Source organism: Balaenoptera musculus, chromosome X, assembly GCF_009873245.2.
Source record: "Balaenoptera musculus isolate JJ_BM4_2016_0621 chromosome X, mBalMus1.pri.v3, whole genome shotgun sequence".
NCBI classification, from domain to species: Eukaryota; Metazoa; Chordata; class Mammalia; order Artiodactyla; family Balaenopteridae; genus Balaenoptera; species Balaenoptera musculus.
Window position 1 is genome coordinate 104869044 of NC_045806.1, and position 17774 is coordinate 104886817.

At 36.6% G+C, this 17774-nt stretch overlaps 1 protein-coding gene across 1 annotated transcript in view; it reads right to left on the minus strand.

The window, feature by feature from the left end:
- Nucleotides 1-17774, minus strand: part of TENM1 (teneurin transmembrane protein 1) — a 786103-nt gene that overhangs the window by 727480 nt on the left and 40849 nt on the right. The window lies entirely within an intron of this gene.

Consider the following 17774-nt stretch of genomic DNA (forward strand, 5'->3'; position numbering starts at 1 on the left):
CAATGATTTTCCAAAAGATTTTATTATTACCCCAGTGGTTTTCAATCTCATTTTTCAGAGCACTTAGGACTCCAAAGAGGTATGGGATGACGAGGAGGTCAAGCAGAAGGCAGAGCAGATGAGAGGCTGCTCTAATCCAGTTCATTTTCTTAATTATTTTAGATATTGGAGTTCCACATAGGGTTTTACTCAAAAAGATGGTTGTATTTCTTTAAGGAAAAAAGCTGTAAAACCCCACTGCTATACAACATGGCCTCTTTCCCTTGGCATGGGACAGTCAAGCCTGGTCTGCAATTCCACTTGAGTCTAACTCTTCCACATTTCTAGCCATCTCATTCTAGTACAGCTATAACCATAAGGCTTCAGGTCATTCTAACATGGGTCAGAATTGCTATCTGAAAATATAACCTATCTTAAGTATACTGGTATAAGTGTATGCTGCCCAAACACAGTCATGAACAAACATACAAAGGAAATAGCAGTAGGGGTTTGGATTCACCAGACCAGTGGCATGCAAGAACCCTTTGGAAATAATATGTAGGCCCCTGAACTGGCTCTCCAAGAAAATGTCTGTTAATGATCAGTAATACTTGACAGGGTCTACCAAAGGAGAAAAAAAAAATGAGATAAAAGAATATGAACACTGAAGACAGTTCAAGTATGAAGCATCATCATGGGATACATACACATGCACAAGCAAAAAATGTAAAAAATAATAATCTCAGAAAGAGAGTCAAACAGTGTTTTTCAGGCAAGAGACGCTATCTCAGAGGGTCCTTCTGGAACTGAACAAACTGATTGTTTTTCAAGTTGCCCAGAGTGTGTATGACTATTAATAACGTGATTAGTCTAAGGGTCACAGATAAATGGGTTCCCAACAGACCAAGAGTATGTATCTCCACTGTACACAGTATTCCAACATATTTTTTTACTCAGTCTCAAACCAACTCTCTCTAATTTTATTTAAAGGAAAGGTTGTTATTCCTGAATGTGTAATGATACCAGAGCATAAAAGATTTCCTGATATAGACTCAGCTGGGATGTTACTCTAATATTATTAACCTAATGAAAACTTTCTTGAGCAAAGCTGATCTTATTTCTATATTGTCAAGACTGACAATAGCTTATGTATCTTCTGCCATGGAAACTAATGTTAGCTACTAGGTAAAAGTAGTGCAACCCTTTGTGACTTTCTTTAAAGTACCTATCACCAAAATACCTACATGCTAACATAGCGGTATTAGAAATCTGAAATTCTGTCAAAGAGAAATTAACTATCCTCTACACAAAGCAAAGGCACATAACAGTCTAGATTGTGAAACAAGAATTTTTCTAATACTGTAATGATTAATCCCATGAAGAAAAAAATCAGAAAAAAAGCCATAAGTAAGTCTTCTTGGAAAAGAGACTAATATAGCATTTACTTTTTCTCCCTTTACATTATCTAAATTATCAATAGCAGATTTGGGAAAAATAGCCAATGTAGAGGTTAATTTTCCTAGACCATGAAATTAAACACCTGGATGTCTCAAAAAACATATGGATAATTTATACACTTTTATTTTTCAGAGTTTTAAAAAAATTTTTATTTTATGCTGGAGCATAGTTGATTAACAATGTTGTGTTAGTTTCAGTGTACAGCAAAGTGATTCAGTTATACATATACATATATCTATTCTTTTTCAAATTCTTTTCCCATTTAGGTTATTATAGAATATTGAGCAGAGTTCCCTGTGCTAGACAGTAGGTCCTTGTTGGTTATCTATTTTAAATATAGTAGTGTGTACATGTCAATCCCAAACTCCCAGTCTATCCCTCCCCCCCCCCCCCCCCCCCCCCCCGGTAACCATAAGTTCATCAGAGATATTTCTGATGTCTTATTGACACTGAGGAATTGAGTCATAATGCAAATCCTTTTATTTAAGAGAGCAAGAAGTAACTAAATTCCTCAAAACAGAATGATTTTGAAATGTTTTTGTTCCCTATTAAAGTACAGAATGGTATGTTACTAAATCCAGATGTACACAATGTCTGAGGATCATTCTGATGATAACTTTTGGTCAAATTCATTAGCATTGTTAGTGATCCTGAGTCATTTATAAGTTAGGAAAACTAACCTTCCAATAAATCCAAAGATGTAGCTCACTTTTTACATTGTTCCTCTCTTATACATTAATACTTGTTCTGATAATATATAAAAATGTAAACACTGAATAAAACAGTTACATTCATAATCACAGCTTACATCATAAAACTAAAATAAGAAAAAAAATGGTCTGGAATAAATGTCACTTCTACCTCCTGTGTAGTCAAACTGGGCTTCTAATTCCTGTCACTTTCCAAAACAATCATGAATAACTTGAAATGGAGTCCTGTGCTGCCTATAGAACACATCCTATTTGCTAATCCATTGTGAAAGTTTAGGCAGGCAGTCAAAAAGGGAAAGAGGTAAGGAGAGAACAGCTAAGTTCTTCACATCAGTTTTGTTCAGCAATAACTCTCCTCCCTTCTCTCCACCTCTACATCTTAATCATCTTTACTAAGTTAGGACTTTGACCAGAAAGATCCAGCCAAATTCCCCAAACAACTAACAATACCATAGAAGCACATGAGCACCACATTTGAGAAGTAAAGGGATGAATATCCATGAGGGCAAGAACTGTCTTATTCACAGGACCCATCATAGGCCTGACTCATAATAAAAGTACTCACAAATATTTAGTGAATGAATGAGTGAAATGAAGACATGTCCAAGGCTCTCTCCTTTCCCATTTTCCATTTCCCCCCTAACTATTATTTTAACCCCCATCTCCCACAGAAAATCTGGGCCTGACTTTTTCTTTGAGGCTGTAAGCATTTCACTGCAGCCAGAACATGTGACTCCCCTATGGAGTTCATAGTGGTGGGACTGACTTGTATTAGAGCATGGAGGTTTCTGCTTTTCAATTACCAGATACCTATATGTTTTGCATTAGTCCTCATTGTTTAAGTATGATGATTGAGACATCACTACAAATACTGGAAATCATTAAAGTTATAACCAGATTTTCTCATAAATATTTCAAATAAATCCAAGTGATTCTCCAATTTTTTTAGATTTACCAACAAATAAAATGCACCTGAAAATTACAACTTAGCCTTAAGCTCCATAATTGCTATAGATTCTGAGTTTGCAAAATTTGCCAAATATAACCTTGTATTTATTTAGCAAAGCTACATTATGTGCAACTTTAATATTAATAAAACAAGCCATCTCATTTATCTTTATTAACAAGACTGTCACTTCATAAATTTTCAACTAACACTCAATGACTTTTTATATTTGAATGCAAAAAAGACAAATTAAAATTCCTCAACCATTTCACTTCCACTGAGGGAAATCAAGCAGAAAACACTGAGAACAAATGCCCTCTTAGATCTGAGAACTCGAGTTTGGTTTGATCAAGGTTGGGTTCACTGGCATAGGACAAAGTTAAATTTTTACAACTTGCTTTCTAACTTTCTTAATCATGGAAACCATATTGATTCAGGACACTATGATAGCAAAACTAACTAGAATGTTGTCCCTTTTCAGAGAGAGCTTTTATACCTTTTAATCTGCACAAATGATCAGCAAAATTTACTAGGCAACATATGTGAATTTTACACAAACACGAAGTCAGTACATCAACATAGAGGTATAAAGATCAATTCAAGAAGACATTTCTGAGGTAGAACCAACCATAATTAGGGACCAACTGGATAGGGGATGAAAGATAGAGAGTTAATGGTAAATAGAGTGAAGGGTAGAGTTAATTGGCAGTTTTTTCATATTAATAAGGAAAATTTATTCACATTTTAAGTTAATGCAACACATATTTAGTGAGATGTAAAAAAACTTAAAAGGTTCATGATTAGCAAGCCAGACCTTCCTCATCCATGGTTCGTTTTTGCCTCTCAGTTACCCCAAAATATGCCATTATTGAATTTGGTTGATTTCTAACCATTTCTTCAATATACAAAAGTCACTTCTGAATTCTAAGCCCACCTACCAAGAATCTAAGCACAACCCCTAATAGTTTCTGTTAGCTTCTCTCAGGTCCAATCTTTCCCTTTTCAGTTAAACACAGATTCATCGATTTTTTCAAGCTTTTGTTGTTTCAAATAGGCTGAAAGAAAAATATATAATATATATCATATATAACAAATATTAATATATATATAACAATGTATATATGTTTGTGTATATATAAACACACACAGCATATATACAGAGAGAGAAAGAGTATTCCATTTCCAGCTTCAGTTTTTCTGATTTTACTCCTATAAACTTGTGCAACTCTAATCACAGGCACACACACTTCATGGGAGTCTAAAGATTCTTTTCATGTTTTACTCAACATTACTTTTTAGTTATAAAAATTAGTTAAGCCATAATAGACTCTCTGTTTACATCTGCAAGACTCTAACCTTATAATTAGACTTTAAAATATACTTTTTCACTCCCGCTAAATCGGTTTTTCAACCTCAGTGAAACCTCCAATCACATCCTAGTCTATCAGCCTCTTCCTGACTACCCTTACATGCCCACCTGACCCTCATCAGTAATCACAGTTCCCTTATGCCCCTGACCTGCCAACACATCGGACCTGCCAATTCACAACCCTGCACCCATCCCTCCTTCGTTTTTTGTTTTTTTCTTTTTTTTAACTCTTCAAGCCCACAGGCAGCTGAAAGCAAGAGAAAACCCACATGTCCTTGCTGATTGGTTCCACTGTAGAGCTGGAATTTTTTTTTTTAACAACCGTTGGTCCTTAAAAATCTAACATTGATGCTTTTACTGAGCCCTACTTCATTCAGGCCAACTCACTCTCTTGGTCATGGATGACTTTTTCCTTTATTCTTACAGAAATCAAGGGTCATCAGGTCTGAACTCTCAAATTCCCTTACCTATACCTTCAAAATGTATTTTCATCTATTCTTACTCTTTTCTGCATCAGAGGAAGAAATGTCCTCCTTATTTTCCAAGAATCTTCCCACATCTGTGCTTTTAATTCCATCTCACCTGTATGGTCTTTTCTGAAAATTTGCTCTGTCAGTTATATTTCCTTTCAAAATTCTGTCTCTAACTCTGTGTGTGTATATCTATCTATCTATCTTTCTCTCTCTTGCTCATTCTCTTGCTCTCTCTCTCTCTCTCTCCAGCATTCAATATCTTTCTCAATCACTCTCTGACTCAATTTCTCTCAATCTTTCTCCCTTTCTTAATTTCTCTCTTCTCATTCCTTCTGTTTCTTCTCATTCTCTTCTTTCAAGTTCCTCACCAGCACTGTATCCTAGTTCTCCTCTAGTCTGATCACGACACCTCTAGCTTTGTCTGCTTCTTTTTCTCTACCAGCTTCTTAAAACCTGTCTTTCCCCTGAGTTTTGTCCTCTTCCCTGTACTCTTCACAATTCTATATGCTCTCACTGAGCAATTTCACTCAGGTCATGGTTTTAACTACCCCGTATATGCTGATGACTCTCAAATCTATGTGTCTGGCTCTAAATTCTCTCTTGAACTCCAGTTCCATTGTTCTAAATGTTCTGCATGCCTAGCGTTCTACAGTAATCTTATAACAAACACATCCAACCTCACCTTTCCCAATCAAACCTCCTCCTCCTCCTCCTCCTCCTCCTTCTCTTCCTTCTCCTCTTCCTCGTCCTGTATTCCTCTAGGTGGTAGCGGAAGCCTTTGGGTCATTCTTCTCTATTGTTCCTTATGCCCCAAATGTAATTAGTTACTAAGTTCTGTCTATCATATCTACAAAATATTTCTTCCTTTCCATTTACATTGCCCATGAACTAATTCAGACACTCATTATCTATCACTTGTATAATTGCAGTGAACTCCTAACTGATTCCTTTACATCCCATATCCTTTCCCTCTAATGCATCTTCAATACTGCTACCAAAATTCTCTCTATAAAATGGAGATCATGCCAGAATCTTGCTTAAAACACTTCCAATGGCTCTCTATGCCTATAAAATAAAGTCCAGATTCATTAATTGGCATTCGAGGTTCTATCTTTCTAGTATTATATACTTTAAATTGTCCCAATGCAACACTGGAACATATGACACAGATGTCAAACAAGTCATGTACTTCCATGCAACAAAGGATAAATTCTAATATACCTCGAGTGCTATGGAATCGAGTATATCTAAGCAATTGTACTGTAATGCTATATAAAACATTCTTCTGTCCCCATCTGGGAAGAGGAGTTAACTGTGATCATTGAAGGAAGTAAATGGAGAAGAAAAAAGAATCATTTTTCACTTCTAATGTAAGAATACCCTAATCAAAGGAAATAAAAGTACCTTTCCTATGTGAGGCACTGAACTAGGATGGAAGTGTACAATGAGGGAATATAACATACAATCTAACCACAACTTACATCTTTTAGGTGTCTGATGACCCACTTCCTCTAGGGTCCAACACAGGCAACATTCTTATTTTTTAGCCTAATTATACCATTATTTCAGCAACGAACACATGTTTGTAAAATGTGTAATGAGGATCATCACTAGCTAAATATTTCTATAAGAAATGGAAGGAAGGAAGAAAGGGAGGGAGATAAGGAAAAGTCCAAAATGGTGGTTAGCTGTGAAAAGGGGCTTTTCACATAGCAAACACAGACTCTGTTTACGTAAAGCCGGAATGAATAATCTGAGTTATTATTTGGTTTCACTTCTATTTCCTCCTCTCAACTGTTCTAAATAGATCTACATGAGCTGTAAAAATTAAGGCCTAGTCAAAACTCACAGAAAGCATATTGTAATTGAAAAATATTAAAGTAGGGGCTTCCCTGGTGGCACAGTGGTTGAGAATCTGCCTGCTAATGCAGGGGACACGGGTTCGAGCCCTGGTCTGGGAAGATCCCACATGCCGCGGAGCAACTAGGCCCGTGAGCCACAACTACTGAGCCTGCACGTCTGGAGCCTGTGCTCCGCAACAATGGAGGCCGCGATAGTGAGAGGCCCGCGCACCGCGATGAAGAGTGGCCCCCGCTTGCCACAACTAGAGAAAGCCCGCGCACAGAAACGAAGACCCAACACAGCCAAAAATAAATAAATAAATTTTTAAAAAAATGGTTAAAGTGATAAATTAAAAAAAAAAAAAGAGAAAAATACTAAAGTAAATAAGCCTAGTACTTTATATTATTCTAGCAAATTTTCTCTATGGTGACTGAACTCTGCCGAGTCTACATTCCTTTCACATGGTCTCTGTTGTGAGGCAGCTGGCCTGGGTAAGAGGGCACAGACTGGCAAGAAGACAGAGTGAAAATAGGTGGCTCATTTGGGGGAATTCTAGCTTATTTGCTTCAAAGCAACCAGTCATATACTATTAAACATACATGTGGCTATTCTGCCATATCTCCTAGTGAATATTTAACCTAAAATAAAGTTGTAATCTCATTTTATCTCTAAATATATCTACAGATAAAGATTTAATAAATTAAAAGCTATCAACATATTAAAAGTATGCTTTTTATTCATAAAAATATGGGTAAACAAGCAGGACAAAGCATCGCAATAGATTTTAACCAGACATAATTTCTAGCAAAATTTGAGCACGGAGAAAACTTCTGTGTGATAAAAGTCTTTCTAAGAAAAATTGCTTCAGTGAGATCGTGATTCAATGTTTGACATTCCCTATTGTTTTCTATTAAAAGGCTTTTAGCAGTTCTCAGCAGAAAGTCAAACCAGTTCATGCACCAATATTTATTACTTAAATGGCACAGTGAGGTTTATACAAAATCAAAGTTATCTTTAAATAGGAAATCTGTCTGTATAAAATTCCTGCAAATGTGACGGGAAAAAAATCGAAATTCTACTGGGCTGACTGGTCTTGAAAATGTATGATGCATCTCAAGCTTATAGCAGCAGTTATGTTGAAAGGGTACACTTAACAAATAAATCATCAGAACATGATATCTTAAAAAGCAATGCTGGCTAAAAATCCTTAGTAGAAAAGAAATCCCCCAAAATATTAAAATAAAGTGTCTTTAATCTTTCCAGCAAAGTTACAAAGCAATGAAAGTATTTATCCAAAATAGTTTAGCATCACTGCTTTAAAAATAATGGCAAGTCAGCATAACACACGGATCAGAGACCAATGCAGAAAACGACACAGATGAACTGTTTGTGGTATATTATAGATTACTGCTTTGTAAGAGAAAATGCTTGACAATGGGGCTTGGGTAAGGATATTATAAATTACTTTGATAATCATGTCACAGTCATAGGAAAGAGATGAGGCTATTTTTAACTCTTCAAATATAGGAAGTATATTCAGAGTCATGAGGATATTGTATATATAGTTTATATTGGAAAGTGATTGTATCTTTTTAATGAAAGGCCAGGCCCAAGATACTCAAACCCAGTAGGTATCAACTGGAGGAAATTTTGTCCCCATCACCACCAACCCCCCCGCACGGGGACATTTGACAATGTCTGGAGAAATTTCTGATTGTCACAGTTGGTGGGGGATATGCTACTGGCATGTAGCAAGTAGAGGCCAGGGATATTGCTAAACATCCTACAACACAGAGGATAACTTCCTCATAACAAAGGATTGCCAACCCCAAATATCAATAGTGCCTCTGCGGAGAAACCCTGTCCTAAGTGACTATACCGAGACCTCACAAACCTTAGATAACATCAACTGAAATTTGTCACAAAGAATACCATCTTAGATCTCATGCCCAAGCACTGTACAAAACATATTAAAAGATATTTTTACCTAGGAGTTGATTTTACTTTTAATACATGTGTTTTCCCAGAAAGCATTATAATAAATCTACTCTGTGTATTCATCTAGTAGGGCAGTATACTCCATGGAAGGCAGTGAAGAGTCAGAAGTACTGTGAATGTGCAGAGGAATATGTGTGTGAATGTGAGTGGGTTTAAGAAGATAAGAGATGACTTGATCAATTGAAGGGGAGCAGAATATACCATCCCAAAATGTGCCTCTTTGGCATAAGAATTATTCTAGGCTGATTATTTTTAAGAAACAGCAGATATAGGCTCTTCAGGCAAGGGAAACAAAACAAAAAATAACCCAATGGGACTACATCAAACTAAAAAGCTTTTGCACAGTAAAGGAAACTATCAACAGAACTACAACGCAGCAGACTAAATGTGAGAAAATATTTGCAAGCGATGCATCTGATAAGAGGTTGATACCTAAAATACACAAAGAACGCATACAAATTAACATCAGAAAAACAAACCCAGTTAAAAAGTGGGCAGAGGACCTGAATAGACATTTTTCCAAAGAAGACATACAGATGGCCAACAGACACACGAAAAGGTGTTCAACATCACTAATTATCAGGGAAATGCAAATCAAAAGCACCATGAGATATCACCTCACACCTGTCAGAATGGCTATCATTGAAAAGACCACAAATAACAAAGTGTTGGTGAGGATGTGGAGAAAAGGGAACACTTGTGCACTGTTAGTGGGATTGAAATTGGTGCAGCCACTATGGAGAACAGTATGGAGTTTCTTCAAAAAATTAAAAATAGAACTACCATACGATCCAGGAATTCCACTTCTGGGTATTTCCACAAAGGAAACAAAAACACCAATTTGAAAAGATATATGCACCCCTATGTTCATTGCAGCATTATTTACAATAGCCAAGATATGGAAGAAATCCATGTCCATTGATAGATGAATGAAGATGTGCTATATATATTACACACACACACACACACACACACACACACACAGAGTGGAATATTACTCAGCCATAAAAAAGAATGAAATCTTCCCATTTGTGATAACATGGATGGACCTAGAGGGTACTGTGCTAAGTGAAATAAGTCAGACAGAGAAAGACGAATACAGTATGATTTCACTTATATGTGAAATCTAAAAAACAAAACAAACATAACAAAACAGACTCACAGAGAACAAACAGGTGGTTGCCAGAGGGGAGGGAAGTGGGGGGATAAGTGAGATAGGTGAGGGAAATTAAGAGGTACAAACTTCCAGATACAGAATAAATAAGTCAGGGGGATGTGATGTACAGCACAGTGAATATAGTCAATACTATTGTAATAATTTTGTGTGATGACAGATGGTAACTAGACTTATTGTGGTGATCATTTTGTAATGCATAAAAATATCAAATCACTATGTTGTACATCTGAAACTAAAATAATATTGTAAGTCAATTAAACTTCAATAAAAAATTTTAATAAATAAATAAATGAATGAAATAGACAGAGGGAAAGCTTGAAAACCCCTTTTGTAAGAGATATTTACAAGGGAAATCTCCATTTGTAAGGGTGTCTCTGTCTCTGTATAAGGAAGAGAAACATGACTCTAAATCTCTAGAAACTCTTATCAATGGAGAAGGCAAGGACTTAAATCTGCATAACAACCATACCCTTGTTTACTGTGCTTTTCCTGGTAACCTCCCATAACTGCCCCCCACCCAAATCTTCTTTTGTCTTTAGCTGGAGATGGTATTTTAAGATGCTGGCTTGGGCCTGGAGTTATTCAGTTTTCCTGGGTATCCCCCATGTATACAGGAGGTATACATGGTATTCCACTTCTGTTTGTTCTTCTCCCGTTAACGTGTCTTTTATTAAGGGAGGTCTCAGCCAAGAACCCAGAAAGGTACAGGGAAAATTATTTTTCCTCTCCCACACAATGCAGATATGATTGAAGAGGAAAAAAAAGTCACAAGTATGGAATACTACTTAGTTGTAATTAAAGGAGAGGACATGAATTATACAACAGAAAAATGATTATTTTTGTTCATTTGGTCAAAAATAACACATGCATTTTGAATCTCTGTTCACAATATTCAAAGAAAGCTTTCCATATGACTTAGGAACCATCATTACATAAAAAAATTTCTAAGAAGAGAGCTACAGCCATATAGTTCTAGGAATACACAGAAGCAGATTTGCCTGACTAGTTTGTGCAAACTATGATATTGTGAAGAAGGAAGCTTGTGAAGACCAAGATTACTGCCGCCCAAAAATACCTTCTGGATTCAAGATGTGTTATATGGTCAAGAAGCTGGTAGATGTTATTAAAGAGGACAATATGACAAGGCTAATCCAAAGTATACACACTGGAAATGTTGCTTCAGAAAAGGGAAAAGAGGGAAGGAATAGAGAACCATTAAGTCAGGGATAATGCAAAAAATGGAGGTGTGTCTTAAAATCCCAAAGAAACAATTCCTTCCTGAGCAAGCTGAGTCTCAAATGAAAAAGCAAATCATAAGGCTAGAGTCCCCCAACTGCTGTTTCCTCACCGGAAGAAATGTCTTAGTAATTCAGTTACCACTTAAAGGAGAAAGGAATCTGTCAGGAGCCCAAGAAAAGCTTGAGGGAGACTCTTGTTTCCCCAAGAAAGAGCTAAATCAAGGAAATTTGGTGCTTAAGAAGGACTGCCACCAAGTGTTCTTTTTTAACACTGGAAAGGTAAAACAAGCTGAGTTCTCCGAGTTTCAACTGTTAGAATGCCCTTGGGGTATACGACTGGGGTGGGGGGCGGGAGGGGACGGGGGACAGGGATTCTATTCAAACGCAGTTTCCAGAATCACTTACTGCATTAATTATAGGCCTTTCTACACTAGTTCAATCCTTTGGAGAAAAAGGTCCTTTCCGCTTTTAGATGTAAACTGAATTAATCTCCTGAGTGAAAAATAATAATAAAAAAAGCCTAACTGGCTTAAATTCCTCAGGTGAGTCTACTAAAACAGAAGTGAAAGTTACTTCTTTTTTTCCCACTGTTTCTTGATGGGTAATCAGAGAAAGTTTACTAATCAGCAAAAAAGAGGGAGTTTTAATGCCAAGCATACTTGAGTACAATAACCCCATCTAACATTCTGAAGCTTTCATTTTCACAAAGCACTTCCTCACTGGAGTCCTCTTACACCAACTGTATCTACATAAAACTGGGATTTTCAGATTAAGCTATTCTTTGACCCTTAGTTTCTCCCTACTCTGGTACTGTGATTCTGCTAAAAGTCAAATTGGGTGTTAAATGTAAGGTACAAATTCACAGACAGCAATTCAGCATGAAAGTGCTTCAAAAGGGAACACTTGGAAAGGATTTGAATGTAGTGTCTGAGCAGAGATGAATAATGCACACTCACGTCTTCCAGCAATGACACAGAAATCTTTTACACAAGACATCTGTCTCCACACTTAATAGATCGGTTGATTGTCATTTTCACTGCATGTAAGTTGTATTGACTATTGTTGAGCGGTATTTCTTCCATAAGCTAAAACTGCATTTTAATCCTCACGTCGTCTCCTTAAACATTAGTATTCTCAAGACACTGTGTGATAAAATATAACACCATTCTCAAAGAACAGCGGGATGTTTTTACTGCTTCATACATAACTCAATTGCAAACATGGAATTAATAAAAAGAAAATACAATCAATTAGTTAAATGTTACCTGATTCACTACCCAACTAGATTTACTATAGGCCAAAGTAATTATCAAATCCCAGCTATGCCAGCATTTGGAGCCAATCTACACTAAAAAGAAAGGGCACTGGCATTACATTTCTTAAATTTACATATTTAAATAGGAGTCATAATCCTGGGGTATGGGATGAGACTCTGAAGTCATTGAAGTTATGACAAAGAGTAAGAGGTGGAAACTAGTTTGAAAATTTTCTGTTTGGAAAAGTTTCTGAGATGCAATTAAGAGTAAGCTAGATCTCAAAGTAGGAAGTTACACCAAGAATATAAACCAGAGACATTACTGTGCTACCAGACTTAGAAACTACCTTGAAAATTCTACAGAGGTCTCTTGCTCTGTTTACTCAACATATTTTCACCTTCCTCCTCTTTATATTATTATGAAAAGAAAAAGCAGACCCACTTGAAGTAGTACTTGTTCCCATTTCTTAAGGGAGTAAAGACCAGGAAGGAGATCACACAAAATGGAGAACATGGAAAATTAGTAAAACTATGTAGGTTACAAATACCTTGAGGTCAAAGCCTGTATATTTTTGTTTTTGACACTTTTGCATTTTAGGCAAGACACAAACATAATGGACCATTAGTTAAGAAACCCTCCTAATGAGGGCTTTTGTGAGATTATATTCTTTGTAACCACTCACAGCTCTCATTAAACATTTAGCAAATGTTGCTATTTGAATGCCTAAAAAACTGAATCTAAATGTTCATCTTTCTACCAACTCAACTGCTGATAACTTTGCATTTAACAAGTATATATTGTGTCAGGCACTGGCCTATTCTCACAAGGCATACAGTTACGCCCAGCAATTCTCAACTTTGGTTCAACATTAGAATCATCTCGGGGACTTAAAAAAAAATACTGATGCCTGGGCCCCACTCCAGACCAATTAAATCAGAATTGGTGAGAGCAGAGAGTGAGTGTCATTATTTTTTAAAAATTTCCCTAGCGGATCCTAATATGCAGGCAGAGTTGAGGTAGTCATACATGTAGACATAGGCTGTTTGCCTTATATTAGAAGCACTGGGACAATGTTATACTTCTGTTTAACTAGCTTGTTATAGCAATCACCCCAATATGCAATACAGTTTGAAAATATCAGCACCAGGTCACAATCCAAGTACTCAGCACAAGGCTGCACGCAGATAGACACTTATACATTACATATACTTTTGTATCCATCGACTGATATCATGTTTTTGTTGCTCTTATAGATTTTGGAGCACTTTACACTATGCACATGTAATAAAACTTGATGATTGTTTTCTCTGGGAGTAATTTCCAAGAATGGCTGACCTCCTAACAAGTCTATCTGGTGTGAACAAACATGCCGCAATTTCCAAATAACTTTGCATTATGAATTCAACACTGATGGCTGTGTTTGGAATGCATTTCTAAAGTGAAAGGAGTCCACAACCAAGGTATAAAAATAAAATCATGTTATTCAGAGCTTAATTAGATTACAATTCACAGAAGAAAACCTAGAAATGTTGAAATATGTTCCCCAGCACACTACACTGGGACATATATCTGAGCAATAATCTCACTAAATCAGGGGAAAAGGGTCATCATTTGAACAAACTCGCTAGCTGATAAAAAGTAAAAGAGCAGAATACTCAATATGCTTCAGTATTCCTAAAACCCATCTTTTCAACTGAATGTATATAGCATATATCACACCAATGTGAAGAAACTGAACTTTCTATGATACACATCCCTAAACCAAAAATAAAGACATCGAATTTATGGATGGGAAGGAGTATTTTTTTGGATGTGTTCTTACCTACATCCTGACATAGATAACAAATATATTTTTTAAAAATCACAGAAAATACCAAACTGAATCAATAGGGTCCTTCCCAGGCAAGATTGTTTTTGTAGAGGTATCAAGGAGCATTTTGGAGTAGGGATGAAGGGTTGTGAGTGTCTACATGATATCAACCAGAAAAATTTAGGGTAGTATCCGAGCATAGCCCTTTATGGCATTAATATCCATACTTCTCAAAGCAATTTTTTAGGAAGTTAGACTAGCTAGCAGCTCTCAACACTAGATGCACATTTTAATTGCTATTGGGAGCTTGTAAAGTACCAATTTTGGGGACTTCCCTGGTGGCACAGTGGTTTAGAATCTGCCTGCCAATGCAGGGGACATGGGTTTGAGCCCTGGTCCGGAAAGATCCCACATGCCATGGAGCAACTAAGACCGTGCGCCACAACTACTGAGCCTGCTCTCTAGAGCCCGTGAGCCACAACTACCGAGCCCACATGCCACAACTACTGAAGCCCACGCGTCTAGAGCCCATGCTCCACAAGAGAAGCCACCGCAGTGAGAAGCCCACACACCTCAACGAAGAGTAGCCCCCACTCGCCGCAACTAGAGGACGCCTGCGCACAGCAACGAAGACCCAACACAGCCAAAAGTAAATAAATAAATTTTTTTAAAAAAGTACCAATTTTGGGTTCCACTCCTAGAGATTCTGATTTAATAGGTTCCCAAGAGAGAGCAAGGGCCCATATGGTATTAGTAGGCAAAATATGACGCTCAGACCTGTTTCAAGGAACCACTGTATAAGTGTGAACCTGACTACTAATAGAGGTTAGTGTTTGAGATGCCAAGCCTATAGGCTTGAATGTAGTCCCTACAGTTAGAAAATGAGGACTAAACGACTTTTAAGTTCCTTCCATGTATAAAATATCAAGTATGATTATGACTCTAGGATTCTAGGATTCCTGAAAAATATCTGATATTATGTGAACAAAAAAGGAAGAGCAGATGTAGTGGTATCTGATCTTATTTATGAACTTATTCAAACAAGGAGAGTTAGAGTCAGCTCCAGAGATCCAAGCTGTGTAGGAGAGCCAAGGCAGAAATAGTCCATAAACACATGAAGAGGTGAGATTTTGAGATCCAAAAAGGACACAGCTAACCAGTAGGAAACCAAGTTCAGTCAAAAAAGAAATTGCACAATGACCCATAAATAATCAGGGAGGTACATATAAAGCACTATGGGCATATAATTGCTAATCACAAGAAAGAAGCTATAGACTCTCATTTGGTTTTAAGCCCCTTAACTTCTCATGTTAGCTCCCTTGACATTCTCAGACTGAATTTAGCTTTGGCCTATGGATTTACAGGACTCACACCCCCATCTCCTGAATAAGTCTTCCTATGTGCATGATCATGTTTCTAAAAAAATTTAACTTTGCCATTCTTCACCAAACCCAACTCCCAGTCCTGGGATAAATGGACCTGACAAGTATTCTGGTCTTCTGGGAATTGATGTTATAACATTGATCATTTCTTGTATCATTCATACCATCTACTGGGGGTAATTAATACAACAGCCCAAATGAATTTGAAGAGTTATATTTTTCATACCATATTTTAGTTATAGAATTGATTATTCATGGTCTTACATTTAGGTCTTTAATCCATTTTGACTTTATTTTGTACATGTTGTGAGAAGATGTTCTAATTACATTCTTTTACATGTAGCCATCCAGTTTTCCCAACACTACTTATTGAAGAGACTGTCTTTTCCCCATTGCATATTTTTGCTTCCTTTGCCATAGGTTAATTGACCATATATGCGTGAGTTTATTTTTGGGCTCTCTATTCTGTTCCATAGACCTATGTGTCTGTTTTCATGCCAGTACCATGCTGTTTTGATTTCTGTAGCTTTGTAGTATAGTCTGAAGTCAGGGAGGTTGATACCTCCAGTTCTGTTCTTTTTTCTTAAGATTGCTTTAGCTATTTGGGATCTTTTGTGGTTCTACACAAGTTTTAGGATTATTTGTTCTGGTTCTGTGAAAAATGTCTTGGGTATTTTCATAGGGATTGCACTAAATCTGTAGATTGCCTTGGGTAGTATGGACATTTTAACAATATTAATTCTTCCAATCCATGAACATGGTATATCTTTCCATTTATTTGTATCATCTTCAATTTCCTTCATCAAGATCTTATAGTTTTCAGAGTATAGGTCTTTCACCTCCTTGGTTAAGTTTATTCCTAGGTATTTTATTCTTTTGATGTAATTATAAGTGGTATTGTTTTCTTGCTTTCTCTTTCTGGTAGTTCATTATTATTGTATAGAAAAGCATGAAATTTTGCCATTTGCAACAACATGGATGGACCTCGAAGGTATTATGCTTAATGAAGTAAGTCAGACAGAGAAAGACAAATACTGTATGTTATCACTTTTATGTGGAATCTAAAAAATAAAACAAATGAATGAATATAACAAAACAGGAAGACTCATAGATACAGAGAACAAATTAGTGGTTGCTGGGAGGAAGGGGGTGGGGAGAGGGGCAAGATTGGGGAATGGGATTAAGAGGTACAAACTACTAGGTATAAAATAAATAAGACACAAGGATGTAATGTATAGCACAGACAATATAACCAATATTTGATAATAACTTTAAATGGAATATAGTCTATAAAAATATTGAATCACTATGTTGTATACCTGAAATTAATATAACATTGTAAATCAACTATACTTCAGTTTTAAAAAAGGATGATTATATCCAGATATGTTTGCTTATTATACTGAATCCTTCTTGAGTCAGTAACTGAGAAATTCTGAGAATTCAAAGAAATGTATAGAATATGAAGTTGAAGGGGGACTAGAGAGTGACTACTTAAAGGGTATAGGATTTCCTTTAGGGGTGATGTAAATGTTCTAAAATTGACTGTGGTAATGGTTGCACTACTCTGTGAATAGACCAAAACCATTGACTTGTACACATTAAATGTGTGAATTGTATTGTGAGTTATATCTCAATAAAGCTGTTTAAAAAAGTCCATCCACAGCCCCATCCTCAGTCCCAGCTAAGGCTGCAAGCCCAGACTCAGACCCAGACTCAATCACAGAGTGTTACTCTTGATTAGTGTACGTAGATTATGGTAACTCCACTTCCTTTGGTCAGCAATTGGCTAAGGAAAACTCATGCAACCCAATTTTAGCCAATAGGATGTAAGGGAATGGTTTCTTGAGGATAAAAGGATGAGAAAGATTTCTTAGCACTTAGAGACTTACAAGAAACAAATAATTCTTTTTTCTGCCCCTTTCTGCATTGTTGTACGATGATGTGATACCTGGAGCTGTTGCAGCCATATTGATATTATGAGGGGCAAATTACTCTACATATTGTGGATGGAAGAGCAGGAAATAAAATGATGTCTTTATGCTACAGAAGTGACAAACACTACCTTTGGAGTTCTTGTTATGGTGAGATAATAAATCTCTTCATTGTTAAAGCCACTCTGAGTTGCATTTTTTT